This window comes from Ananas comosus, linkage group 11, assembly GCF_001540865.1.
Source record: "Ananas comosus cultivar F153 linkage group 11, ASM154086v1, whole genome shotgun sequence".
Taxonomy (NCBI): Eukaryota; Viridiplantae; Streptophyta; class Magnoliopsida; order Poales; family Bromeliaceae; genus Ananas; species Ananas comosus.
Genome location: NC_033631.1, coordinates 4,991,673 through 5,001,381, shown reverse-complemented (window position 1 = coordinate 5,001,381; position 9,709 = coordinate 4,991,673). Strand labels below are relative to the sequence as shown.

At 32.8% G+C, this 9,709-nt stretch overlaps 1 long non-coding RNA gene across 2 annotated transcripts; it reads left to right on the top strand.

The window, feature by feature from the left end:
- On the top strand, positions 1,518-5,313 carry LOC109717238. Of its 2 annotated transcripts, none has more exons than XR_002218129.1 (4): positions 1,518-1,732; positions 2,967-3,018; positions 4,284-4,443; positions 5,204-5,313. It is a non-coding gene; the product is annotated as an uncharacterized LOC109717238 (long non-coding RNA). The 2 variants fall into 2 exon arrangements; XR_002218130.1 differs by having other exon boundaries at positions 1,518-1,926.

The window sequence follows — 9,709 nt, the reverse complement described above, 5'->3', positions numbered from 1 at the left end:
ATATATCATATCAAACAGTTCTATAGCTAACAGGATTGACCTTTATTTATAGTAAATTTAAATTTGAATATGATTAATTGGGCCATATTTATGGAAATCCTAATATTATGTTCATTTGCAGTTGTGGTCTTATTCTCAAGATTTAAAAAGTGGATTATCCTACATTTTTACATTGTAGTTCCTAGTCCGCAAAAGGTGAGGAAAAAGAATATTTGAGTTGTATCTCAAACATTAGACGTACAAAAATTCGTTGAGTTGTATGTCAGACATTACACGTACAAAAATTCGTTGACTGTATTCGAATATATAAACATCTTATTTGGTGTAGTTTTTTTAATTTATCCAAAACTATGTAATATTTGATAGATGAAAAGTGTGATCAATAATCTAGAGTGAATAACATATTCGATGTTTTAAGTCAATTTTACGTACTAGAAATTATATTTGAGCAATACTAGGTTACACCTCAAAAGTAAGTGTACATTTTATACCCCATCCATTCTAGAACTCTCTCACTCTCTATTTGTCTTATCAACTTTATTTTATTATATTTTATATATACTAAAACTTTAATTTAGATTTTTGTAAATCCTAGGATAGAGAGATTATAAGATTTATGCATACAAGTAGGTGTACAACCTACAGGTAGCCATTTTTCTTACATTTTAGATGAAATGTCCCATCCTACACCAAATTAATAATGAATGTCAAACTATTACATAGCGTGAAAATTAAACTCTTTAGCATTCAATTATATAATAAAATTTTTACATTATACATGTTATCACAATATATCTTACCAAGATATTCAAAAACGGCCCAACTGTGCTCCTTATCTTGATCCAACCACCCTAATTAAGAAAAACAAAGGAATAAATGAAAAACCGTACGAAGGAAACAGCTATTCAATGGTTGGCAGAGATTTTCAGGTCGGGATCGACGTCCCTTGGCATGTACCGAGAGCTGCTTTCCAATTATAAGGTCCTCTTTTGTCCTTTAGCTGGCTTGCATATACACAAAGCATTACTTGTGTTACTGCTGAACAAATTTGTTGTTGACTTAATCAAAAACACAACACCTGCGCTATAGATTAACTTAGGGCTTAATTAATTTGAATGCATGAACATTTGTTTTTATATATATATATATATATATATATATAGACACTACACAAAAGGGGCTTGGCAAATTATTTAGCGCGTTATAACGGCCATATTTTACGGATTAGGTTATATCCTTTAGTGACATGTAGTTTTAATATTTAGTTTCATCTACAATTTATATATTAAATATTTTCTGATCCACCCAACCTACAACTCAGCCTACCAACCAACTCTCTCTTCAAACCCGCTGCCCTCCTCGATCATAGCTCCCTTCCCGCCCGTCCCCTGCCCCACTCTCGGCTTCCTCTCTCGATCAAGCTCCCCTCCCCTCTGCCTCCCCCTCTCTCTCGATCCAAGCTCCCCCTCCCCTCAACGACCACTCCTCTCTCGATCAGCTCCTCTCCCCCTCCCTTCCCCTCCCCCTCCTCTCTCGATCCAAGCTGTGTCGCCCTTATTGCGAGCAGCGGCGGCGGCGTCGTCGTCTCCGGCGGAGGAGTGGCTGAGGAATTAAGCTCTCGGCTGCGGCATCTAGGGTTCCGGCGGAGCTGCGACGACTGCGCCGTGTGGCTCGCCGAGAATCCCCTCTAGCACGCCCAGCTCTCCCTCGACGTCACCGCTCTCTACATCAGGTCCCCATTCTTCCCTCGACGTCACCGATCTTTCACTGCTTTTTACAGGATTTACACTCAAGTATGTAAACCAAAAATCCTAAACCCTAATTAAGCTCTGAAGAAACAAAAGAGATATTACTTGGACTGCTCTACTCGGCCATACCTGAAGGCGCGCAATACCCTAATTAAGCACCACAGAAGTTTTACTATTGGTGGGTTTTTTTCAATATGTTTGTATAATGTACTAGTAGTTGCTTAATATCTTGCAGTGTCATGTTGTCTGCATTCATTGTTTAAAATCTCCATCTTCTAAGAGCCTAAATTATAATTTGTCAACGGTTTGTGGACCACCTATGTATGTTACCACTTATCAATTCACGAACGACATGATTCCAAATGGAAACTGCACAAAACTTTGCTGTCAAATATTATAGGATACTGAACATTATACTCCAAAAACCAGAAGCATCATTGTCGCTTGTTTTGCTTATACGACGAGATTCGTCAAAACACTTCAAAGTTGGATAACAATTTTCAATCTTCATTACTGATGCGCTTATTCTCACAAAATAAACTCCTACTCCTAATTGTACTAATGAGGAAGGACTTGGGGAATAATTTAATTCAGCTGAAGTTGGGGTTAGTTTGATTTAAGTAGATGAATTTGGACCCCTAAGCTGAATTTCTGCATTAGTATTGATTTCTTTTAACTTTTTGTCCAATTCTTCAAGCTAGAATTGGGGGAGGCTTCTATATATTGAGGATGTTGGGGTAATTCTTAGATTTCTTGTTGATTTGGTCTCTAATTTATTCAATTAGAGTGTCGAGGGACTCTAGCTAAATTCATCTTCATCTGGGGACTTCATCCTTGCAACAAATTCCCTCCAATTCCTCTAATTTTCCTTTTCTCTCTGCTGGTTGGCTGAAGCATCAAGACCAATAGCTCTTCAACTTGAGACCTTGTGATTTTGGTGCTCCTTTTGGCTGTGATAGGTATTTCTTGAATTCTTGAGCTGAAGAGGAGATTGTGGAGCTATCTTAGCGTTTCAAATTTAGATTAGCTAGCTTTTAATTTGCTGAATTGGAATCAAATTTGAATTCAAGAAGACAAAGTCTTGCCATTCTAATGTTTCACTGTACTTTCCACTATATGTTTATTAAGCTTATTTGACATGGTTATAGTTATGATTTGGCTTATTTTGATGTTGCTATTCTATCTGATGCTGCCTTTTTCTGATCCTTTTCTCTGCAGGTTTTATCCTCGGTTGAAATTCTGTCGTTTAATTCATTCTTTTGAAGCAAAGGTTCGTAGTGTTACTTTTATATTATTATTTTGAATTTATATAAGAACCTTGAGAATTGAATCTTTGGTAGTATAGTCAATTAAATTAAGGAAAATTTCAACTCAGCATGCATTTTGGAGATATTATACCAGTTTTTTCTTTTTTGTGATTGATTTATATCTTTTACCCTCTTTCTATAACTTGATCAGGTGCCATTCTTTGTAGTGTTTGTAGTGTTTCTATAATTTGTAGGTTTGTAGTGTTTCTATAATTTGTAGGTTTAGTTCCCACCTTAAATCAATTTATAGAGGATAGGAATCATGAGGTAGTATTTATTACACAACTGAAGGTTAAACTAGTACATGACATGAATTGGGTTTATTAAACCTGGGTTTATTAAACCTGCTGATGATGATCAGAACAATTCCCCGAAACATGAAAGAGCAATTCTACAACTCCACAAATCAAGTTTTGTGTGTGTCGTGTGCATTAAGATTCAGCCTTTTTGACTTGGCATCTCAGTATAGAACTCACAACTTTTTCTCTCCTTTATTATTCAAACAAATCAAAGAGCTCACCATAAAGTAGCTAGAATCACTTATAGTAGCTTTAAGCTACCATATATAAGTGATTCTTCTACTTAAATTTAAGCAGGGAAAGAAAGGTGAAAAAGTGTACTCATAAGGAATAGCATTACTCATAAGGAGAGATGATTAGGAAAAGCTCTTTGTGTTTTGATATAAAATCTTTTTTAGATGAGCAATTACTTTCGCTCAGAGAAAACATTTAAGAGAGAATATTTTCCTTACAAGAAAAGTTACCATGAGTATACAAAGGCATCCCCCATTAATGTTTTCAGTAAGTACAAGCACCAAACTTATTGACATCCTAATTATGAAAATGTTTTTCTTTTCTTCTTATCCTATCAGTTAATGTTGTTTTCATTTCTCTTTTGCTTATGCTCTAATTATAAATGAAGCATGGTCTATAATTATATATGAAGCATGGAATTACTAGGTTATTGATGTAGTCTCACCTGATCAGATTATATGTGATGATTCAGTCGACCTAATTGTTTTCCAATCTGTTTGGCCGAAATGTGCTTCAAGTAAATAGCACAATCAGATGCAAATTTAAAATCGAATGACTACTGGAATATCAAGTAGTGCAAGTATGAAGTTCAAAGAAGCATAAAGTAGAACACAGTACACAATAGATATTTTCTTATAGATTTTTATGGATGATAAAGTATATTCTTAAGCACTCTATTCATGATGTTATTGTAGATCCCTATGGCGAAATCTAAAGAAATTCGTAAGATAAAAATTCATCCCCAGAATCAAGACCAATTGCAAATGGATGTGGATTCTCAAACTGTGGATCAACCTACAAATTCTTCTCGGGAAACGATTGGTGAATTGCAAGAAGAGGAAAACGAACAAGCAGGTAAATTTAAATCTTAAAGAGTAATGAAGTTATATTATTTATTCAGATTAGCTCGTGTCAATTTTAATGTCAATTTTTTTGTTTTAAAATTATTTTTAGATCAAAGGAGGGTTAGGGGACCTACTCTACTCACTGAAATTTGATGTAAGAGCTGTTCTAGTAGATAGTGATGCATGGAATTGCCAATTTAATTAATCCTAATCCAACTGAATCTTTTTGATATTCCTTCCTGATAAATTAAAGGCGAATTCATAATCACTAGCTTATCATGATTTAGACTTTTTTGTCATAATGCTCTTAGGAGGTTTTTTTTTTTTTTTTTTTTATTGTCCTTTCCTTGTGAGCTTGTCTTTTTCGTTAATAACTCAAATGTATGATTCTTTTTTGTTTGTGTGTCTCTTTTCATTACTTGTGTGATTTATGTAAGACTGTTCTAGTTTAGAATAGTGAAAACATGCATGAGTAGTATACTGGTGATTGAAGAGATTCATTTTTAGCTTGACTGAAACTGTGAAACAGAAAAGATATCAATCTTTTTAGTTGAACTTGAAACTTCTATTTATTGTTGTTTTAAGCTCAAATTTTCTATATTGTTGCAATAACTCTAGTGGTACAATTAAGGTTGATTTTGTTCCAAGAGGTTGTTTTGATCTTTTAAAGCTATACTGCTTGTGACACTGATTTTATGGACGATTGATATGATGGTTTTTATTTGGTAATTTTAGACACTGATTTTATGATTCTTTTTTGGTTGATCCAGAACAGCTGGAGCTGCGGAAATTGAAGTGGAAAGCAAGAGTTCGAAATTTAATTTGAACTTTATGCTCGAAATTTAATTTTGAACAAGTATTTTTTGTTAGAACTTATGTTCGAAATTTAATTTGAATACTGAGATTGTAATTTGAGATTTGACAAATTATTAATGCTTTTTGGTTACTAATATTTTTATATTTCAATTCATTGTAGTATATATTTAGTTGTTAATCAAGTAGTTTAATATAATTTAATTGCCGCTATAAGCTATTTAGCGGCATTATAATAGTTGTTATTGTATAATATTTAGCGGTATTTCTAATAGTGTTATTGCATACTATTAGCGCATTTATAATAGTCGTTATTGTAAAATTTAGCGATTATTTGGATTTTTACCAACCGCCGGAATAAATGCGCTAAAGCTTTTAGCGACCCGCCAATAGCGGCAATTGTTAAAATTGCACAAAATATTTTAGCGGTAATTGTAATTGCGCTAATTTAAAAAATAATCGCCGCTAAAAAGTAATTTTGTTGTAGTGAGAGTCCGGCTACTATGCTATCGTAGCACGGGGCGTCCGTGCTACCAAGTTGTTTTCGATGATGGCAGCTTCCAAATCGACGATCGGCTCCGTTAGACTTGATCTACACTATTTGAAATTATTTGGAAACTAAATTTCAGTTTTTTTCGACATCATTTGACTAGTGATCAAAGATTTCAAAATTGACCAATTTTAATGGCCGATGTGGTGTGTTTGTGAGTTTATACGGTGTAAAACATCAAATGCGATGAAAATTTTATAGAAAATTCTTTTCTACTATTTAGAGTAAGATCAGTATATCTGATCTTGAATTTAAATCTTTTATCATCATTTTTCATGAGATTTTTATTTTCAGCCGTTTAATTTTAGACTCTTTTGTTGATAGGTAAATAATATCGAAAAATTATGAAATTTAGTTCAAATACTTTCAATAGTGTAGATCAAGTCTAACGGAGCGATGTCGATTTGGAAGCCGCATCATCGAAAACAACTTGTTAGCACGGAGCGCTCCGTGCTATCGATAGTATAGTAGCCTAATTCTATATATATATATATATATATATATATATATATATAGGTTGGTATACTATCGGTAGCACGGAGGCATCCGTGCTACTAAGTTGTTTTTAATGATGCGATTTTCAAATCGACGATCAACTCCGTTAGACTTGATCTATACTATTAAATGTATTTGAAAACTAAATTTCATAATTTTTCGATATCATTTGACTAGTGATCAAAATGTCTCAAAATTGACAATTATAATAGTCGATGTGATGCATTTGTGAATTTAATGGTGTAAAACAATCCAAATCTGATAATTTTTTTATAGAAAATTCTTTTCACTATTTAAAGTAAGATTAGTTCCTCTAATCATAAATTCAATTCTTTTTTTATCATTTTTTATGAGATTTTTATTTTCAGCCGTTTATTTTTAGACTACTCGATTGAGGTGATGTAAATTATGTCGAAAAATTATGAAATTTAGCTTTCAAATACTTTTAATAGTATAGATCAAGTTTAACGGAGCCGATCATTGATTTTGAAGCCGCAATATTGAAAACAATTAACTTGGTAGCACAGAGGCCTCCGTGCTACCGATAATATATCAGCCTTACCCTCTCTCTCTCTCTCTCTCTCTCTATATATATATATATATACTTTAAAAATGTAAAGCCTGTTAAGATGTTGAAATTAGTTATATATGTAGTGATAATTAACTTGTTATCAGTGTAAGGAATTTCAATTGTGATTAGAATCTGGAGTCCAATTTTTTTAGCTCTCTGAAACACCGTACTTACAAATTTTCATAGCATTTTCTATTTTACCGATGAGAATATTTCGAGAAAATCACTTAAAGGCTGTCTTTGATATGCCATTGATCACACTTTTTATCTGCCAAAGACTGTAAGCTTCATCAATAAATCAATTAATATGTTAATCAAATAAAATTTTCATACATGATCAAAATGGGCTATATAATATTTATAAGATAAAAAGGAATAACCAAATATTTGGTAAGTCATATTAAATTCGGCTTTTAAACCATTTTTTAGAAAAAAATAATAATAATTCAAACCAATGCAGTAGAATTCTGTCTTGTCCCCTCTAGGATACAATAGTTCTACCATTGTAGTGTTTCTTCATCAACTCTGCATAAATAGATGAGTCTAAAGTTTGACTAAGAAGAAAAGCTTTTTTTGGCTTCTCGCTCTCAAATAGAATAGAGATAATAAAATAAGAATTGTAAGATTTAGTTGTGTGTTTAATAGAGTAGAAAAACTCTTAATTCTACTCTCTTAATTTATAGGGCACCATAAGCCTAAAAGTTACTGGAATTAAGTGGTGATAGGTTATAAGAGTTAGTGGTTAGGAGTTTATAAAAGTTAATGAATAATGGTTACGTAAAAATAAATAGCAAATTGAAAAGTTAGAGAAAGATTATCATTAATATGTAGGAAAGTAAAACTTGTAACGCCATTGTGAAATATGAATATAAATTTATTTTATTTTAATAACAAAATATTATAACAATTTGTATAGTAATGAATAAAAGGAGAATCATTCCAACAACCAAATGAGATAAAATATCCACGAATTTTTTAAATATTTGAGGAAGTTTGTTACTATTGCTCATAATTCTTTCTCCCCCTAGTATAGGTAAATAAATATGATCACATTAATGACAAAACAATAAGTATATTCATGGAAGCTCCGGTACCGTTTATGTATATACCTATTTTTTCTAATTAATTGCATTGATCCTAAATTTTTATTTGATATTTTATTAACAATCTCTTATTTTATGCAATCGGATCTTTATCCTTCAAAACTAATTTGCAGTACTATTCGTCTCTAATCTGTGTACTCCTTTTCGTATTTTGGTTTCTAAACTTTTCTTTCATATATAAACTTATCGCGTTAAGTCTAATTTGGTCACTTTTCCTTTGCCCTACAAACAACTTAACCTTTCACGCAATGCCCACTGCTTCTCTTTAAACCTCCAACATTTTTAGCATCTAGCTGGGCATACCACCAAGCTCCGTAAAAAAATTTGAATAGTTGATTACAAAATTGACTTGGTAACGCACATTGAAGATGAGGTGGCTTATTCCATCAAAATTAATGAAAATTTTTATTATTGAAACCTAAACAAATAAAATATAAAGCCTAGAAATCTAATAGTAGAAAAAATAGAAACAAGGTTAAAGGACGAAAGTTTAAAAAGGGACAAAGTTATTAAGGGATAATAATCAAGCAACGAGTCCTCGTTGTTTAAGATAAGATAAGATAACACGCTATCCGTTTTATTTATTTGAAAAATAAATTTAGCTGTAGAAATTGAGGCAATGGAGCCTTGAGAAAGTGAAAGGTGACAGAGGAAGGAAAAAATAGAAATAAATAATATAGAGATTACATCACTAATTCGAAATACATCAATTAGTGTTGGGGAATATGAATGGAGATCAAGTAAATTATGGTCTTGAGGCGTATAAGTTCACTTTCTTTAAGGTAATATTTGCCCCCACTAGAATGTATGCTGTCGGATTACCAGCAAATCACCTCCAGGATACAACAAGACTGTCGAAAGACTACAAACAGCACTTTTGAAGACTTTTCCTTAAGAACTTCTCTCTTAAAAATCAATATAAAAAATTAGGAAGGAGAAAGTATTGATTATGTTACCCTTAAAGTCTTCAAACATTTCCTATTTATAGAAGATGAATGGTCACGATGAAAGAACACAACTTTAAAGTTATATTCTTTTACAAAAGGACACATCCTTTCACAAATAACGAAAATACATATTCTTTCACAAAAGGTTCATATCTCTTCGTGAAGAAATATATCTCTTCGTGAAGAAATATATCTCTTCGTGAAGAGACATATCTTTACATCAATGAAAAGACGAATCTTTTTATAAAAATAACTACTTTATGAAGAGACACAACTATTCACGAATCTTACTTCCACTATTACAATCTACACTAACAGTTAGTACTGTAAAACTCAATCCAATCTCTCTCCACATCTCGAAGCCGTCTAGCAGCCACTAAGGGGTCTAATGATTGGTTCTGAATAATCATATTTTTTCTTTCCCGCTAAATCGTCCACCAACAAGCTGCAACCGAAGCCAGGTCCTTCGCTGTTGTTCCTTCGGTGCTGTTCCCCAACAAAAACTCCCGTACACCCCTAACCTCCACCACAAAGCATGGAATGTGCCTACCTTCTAGGATTTTAACCTCAAAAATCTGTTAAGTGTGCATCCAACAAGCAAATGACCGATAGATTTGACTTCGTTGCCGCACAACCTACTGTTGGTTCCCAAACCAGTCTCTTTTAAGAAGATTATCAACCATGGGTAGGAGTTTCTTTGGGGCTAACCAAATAAAAATCCTAACTTTAGATGATATTTTTAGATCTCATACTTTCAATAGAAGAACATCTCGAACACCATTGATCAACATGTACAC